Source organism: Oncorhynchus tshawytscha, unplaced genomic scaffold, assembly GCF_018296145.1.
Source record: "Oncorhynchus tshawytscha isolate Ot180627B unplaced genomic scaffold, Otsh_v2.0 Un_contig_2057_pilon_pilon, whole genome shotgun sequence".
NCBI lineage: Eukaryota > Metazoa > Chordata > Actinopteri > Salmoniformes > Salmonidae > Oncorhynchus > Oncorhynchus tshawytscha.
Window position 1 is genome coordinate 105,534 of NW_024609624.1, and position 4,467 is coordinate 110,000.

Consider the following 4,467-nt stretch of genomic DNA (forward strand, 5'->3'; position numbering starts at 1 on the left):
AAGAGAGGACAGTAGGAACAGTATGGGGGTAGAGACTCACCTGGTTTAGAGGTGGAAAGAGAGGACAGTAGGAACAGTAGGCTGGAGTCTGTAGAGGCTTTAGAGTGGATGAGGAAGGAGTAGGACAGTAGGAACAGTCTGGAGAGGGGGTAGAGACTCACCTGGTTTAGAGGTGGAAGGAGAGGACAGTAGGAACAGTCTGGGGGTAGAGACTCACCTGGTTTAGAGGTGGAAGGAGAGGACAGTAGGAACAGTAGGCTGGAGGTAGAGGCTGGGAGCTCACCTGGTTTAGAGGTGGAAGGAGAGGACAGTAGGAACAGTCTGGGGCTAGAGTTGTAGAGGCTGGGAGGATGAGGAAGGAGAGGACAGTAGGAACAGTAGGCTGGAGTCTGTAGAGGCTGGGAGTAGACCTGGTTTGAGGTGGAAGGAGAGGACAGTAGGAACAGTTAGGCTGGGAGTCTGTAGGAACAGGCTGGGGGGAGGCTCACCTGGTTTGAGGTGGAAGGAGAGGACAGTAGGAACAGTATGGGGGTAGAGACTCACCTGGTTTAGAGGTGGAAGGAGAGGACAGTAGGAACAGTATGGGGGTAGAGACTCACCTGGTTTAGAGGTGGAAGGAGAGGACAGTAGGAACAGTCTGGGGGTAGAGACTCACCTGGTTTAGAGGTGGAAGGAGAGGACAGTAGGAACAGTATGGGGGTAGAGACTCACCTGGTTTAGAGGTGGAAGGAGAGGACAGTAGGAACAGTCTGGGGGTAGAGACTCACCTGGTTTAGAGGTGGAAGGAGAGGACAGTAGGAACAGTAGGCTGGAGTCTGTAGAGGCTGGGAGTGGATGAGGAAGGAGAGGAGTGGAGGAGGAAGGAGTTTAGAGGACAGTAGGAACAGTCTGGGGGTAGAGACTCACCTGGTTTAGAGGTGGAAGGAGAGGACAGTAGGAACAGTAGGCTGGAGTCTGTAGAGGCTGGGAGTGGATGAGGAAGGAGAGGACAGTAGGAACAGTAGGCTGGAGTCTGTAGAGGCTGGGAGTAGAGGAGGAAGGAGAGGACAGTAGGAACAGTCTGGGGGTAGAGACTCACCTGGTTTAGAGGTGGAAGGAGAGGACAGTAGGAACAGTCTGGGGGTAGAGGCTCACCTGGTTTAGAGGTGGAAGGAGAGGACAGTAGGAACAGTCTGGGGGTAGAGACTCACCTGGTTTAGAGGTGGAAGGAGAGGACAGTAGGAACAGTCTGGGGGGTAGAGGCTCACCTGGTTTAGGAGGTGGAAGGAGAGGACAGTAGGAACAGTCTGGGGGTAGAGGCTCACCTGGTTTAGAGGTGGAAGGAGAGGACAGTAGGAACAGTATGGGGGTAGAGACTCACCTGGTTTAGTGGTGGAAGGAGAGGACAGTAGGAACAGTCTGGGGGTAGAGACTCACCTGGTTTAGAGGTGGAAGGAGAGGACAGTAGGAACAGTAGAGCTGGGGGTAGAGGCTCACCTGGTTTAGAGGTGGAAGGAGAGGACAGTAGGAACAGTCTGGGGGGTAGAGGCTCACCTGGTTTAGAGGTGGAAGGAGAGGACAGTAGGAACAGTAGGCTGGGGGTAGAGGCTCACCTGGTTTATGAGGTGGAAGGAAGAGGACAGTAGGAACAGTCTGGGGGTAGAGACTCACCTGGTTTAGAGGTGGAAGGAGAGGACAGTAGGAACAGTAGGCTGGAGTCTGTAGAGGCTGGGAGTGGATGAGGAAGGAGAGGACAGTAGGAACAGTCAGAGGCTGGGGGTAGAGACTCACCTGGTTTAGAGGTGGAAGGAGAGGACAGTAGGAACAGTCTGGGGGTAGAGACTCACCTGGTTTAGAGGTGGAAGGAGAGGACAGTAGGAACAGTCTGGGGGTAGAGGCTCACCTGGTTTAGAGGTGGAAGGAGAGGACAGTAGGAACAGTCTGGGGGGTAGAGACTCACCTGGTTTAGAGGTGGAAGGAGAGGACAGTAGGAACAGTCTGGGGGTAGAGGCTCACCTGGTTTAGAGGTGGAAGGAGAGGACAGTAGGAACAGTCTGGGGGTAGAGGCTCACCTGGTTTAGAGGTGGAAGGAGAGGACAGTAGGAACAGTAGAGCTGGAGTCTGGTTTAGAGGCTGGAAGTGGATGAGGAAGGAGAGGAACAGTAGGCTGGAGTCTGTAGAGGCTGGGAGTGGATGAGGAAGGAGAGGACAGTAGGAACAGTCTGGGGGTAGGACTCACCTGGTTTAGAGGCTGGGAAGGAAGGAAGGAGAGGACAGTAGGAACAGTCTGGGGGTAGAGGACTCACCTGGTTTAGAGGTGGAAGGAGAGGACAGTAGGAACAGTCTGGGGGTAGAGGCTCACCTGGTTTAGAGGTGGAAGGAGAGGACAGTAGGAACAGTCTGGGGGTAGAGACTCACCTGGTTTAGAGGTGGAAGGAGAGGACAGTAGGAACAGTCTGGGGGTAGAGGCTCACCTGGTTTAGAGGTGGAAGGAGAGGACAGTAGGAACAGTCTGGGGGTAGAGGCTCACCTGGTTTAGAGGTGGAAAGAGAGGACAGTAGGAACAGTAGGCTGGAGTCTTAGAGGCTTTGAGTGGATGAGGAAGGAGAGGACAGTAGGAACAGTCTGGGGGTAGAGGCTCACCTGGTTTAGAGGTGGAAGGAGAGGACAGTAGGAACAGTAGGCTGGAGTCTGTAGAGGCTTTGAGTGGATGAGGAAGGAGAGGACAGTAGGAACAGTCTGGGGGTAGAGGCTCACCTGGTTTAGAGGTGGAAGGAGAGGACAGTAGGAACAGTAGGCTGGAGTCTGTAGAGGCTGGGAGTGGATGAGGAAGGAGAGGACAGTAGGAACAGTCTGGGGGTAGAGACTCACCTGGTTTAGAGGTGGAAGGAGAGGACAGTAGGAACAGTAGGCTGGAGTCTGTAGAGGCTGGGAGTGGATGAGGAAGGAGAGGACAGTAGGAACAGTAGGCTGGAGTCTGTAGAGGCTGGGAGTAGATGAGGAAGGAGAGGACAGTAGGAACAGTAGGCTGGATGATTAGACTACGACCTCTTTCTCTCTCTCTCTCCTTCTCTGACACTCTTGCCATCTTCATTCTCTTTCTCTCTCGGTCATGTTAGTTTCCTGTCCTCGTCATGGTGCACTGGGAGGAGGCAGAGCCTATCAGGAAAGGTCCTTGTGCCACCTAACACCTCTGTGACACCCCTTTTAGAAAGTAACAGCATATAAGACGAGTGACAACAGCCTGTCTCCAGCCAGCCAGCTCCTGACAATGACAAAGAGAGAAGGTGGTGGAGAGAGGGAGAGATCTATGACCATATTAGAGACACATATTTCCCTCAGATTACACAGATCCACAAAGAATTTGAAAACAAACCCAATTTTGATAAACTCCCATATCTACTGGGTGAAATACCACAGTGTGACATCACAGCATCAAGATTTGTGACCTGTTGCCACGAGAAAAGGGCAACCAGTGAAGAACAAACACCATTGTAAATACAACCCATATTCATGTTTATTTATTTTCCCTTGTATACTTTAACTATTTGCACATCGTTACAACCCTGTATATACAGTGCCTTGCGAAAGTATTCGGCCCCTTGAACTTGAACACGCCCAATTTTTCAGTTTTTGATTTGTTAAAAAAGTTTGAAATATCCAATAAATGTCGTTCCACTTCATGATTGTGTCCCACTTGTTGTTGATTCTTCACAAAAAATACAGTTTTATATCTTTATGTTTGAAGCCTGAAATGTGGCAAAAGGTCGCAAAGTTCAAGGGGGCTGAATACTTTCGCAAGGCACTGTATATACATATAATATGATATTTGTAATGCCTTTATTCTTTTGGAACTTCTGTGAGCATAATGACTAATGTTAATTATCATTGTTTATTTAACTTTTGTATATTATCTATTTCACTTGCTTTGGCAATGTTAACACATGTTTCTCATGACAATTAAGCCCTTAAATTGAATTGAATTGAAATTGTGAGGGGGATAGATACAGAGACAGAGACAGAGAGACAGAGAGAGAGACAGACAGAGAGAGAGACAGAGAGACACACAGAGACAGAGAGACAGAGACAGACAGACAGAGACAGACAGAGAGAGAGACAGAGAGAGAGACAGACAGAGAGAGAGACAGAGAGAGACACACAGAGACAGAGAGACAGAGACACAGAGACACAGAGACACAGAGACACAGAGACAGAGAGACAGAGCAGAGAGACAGAGACAGAGTGTATAAAGAGACAGCCAAACAGAGCCAGGCGTCTCTACCAGAGCTGTCACTAACAGACCACACCCCCTTCCCTTCCCTCACACCCTATTGGCCGGCTGCCCTGCCACTGAGAGCAAAGGTTCCGATGTTTGGGGGCGGAGCTTTGAGCCGACGTCACATCACATGGATTCTCTCATGTGGTCAGCGAGTGCAGAGACAGATCTGTGTGAAGCAGGCAGCTGCTGCTGATACCGCAAGAGACAGG

The 4,467-nt window shown here is 50.6% G+C and overlaps 1 protein-coding gene across 3 annotated transcripts in view; it reads left to right on the forward strand.

The window, feature by feature from the left end:
* Positions 1-4,209: 4,209 nt before the first annotated feature.
* The window catches only part of LOC121845313 (nuclear receptor ROR-alpha A-like), a 63,821-nt gene continuing 63,563 nt past the window's right edge, over positions 4,210-4,467 (forward strand). Inside the window, exon 1 of one of the 3 annotated variants that reach the window (XM_042316415.1) lies at positions 4,210-4,467. This exon is cut by the window's right edge and continues 225 nt beyond it. The gene's annotated coding sequence lies outside the window, so the exon portion shown is untranslated. The other 2 variants (XM_042316413.1, XM_042316414.1) reach the window with 2 other exon arrangements.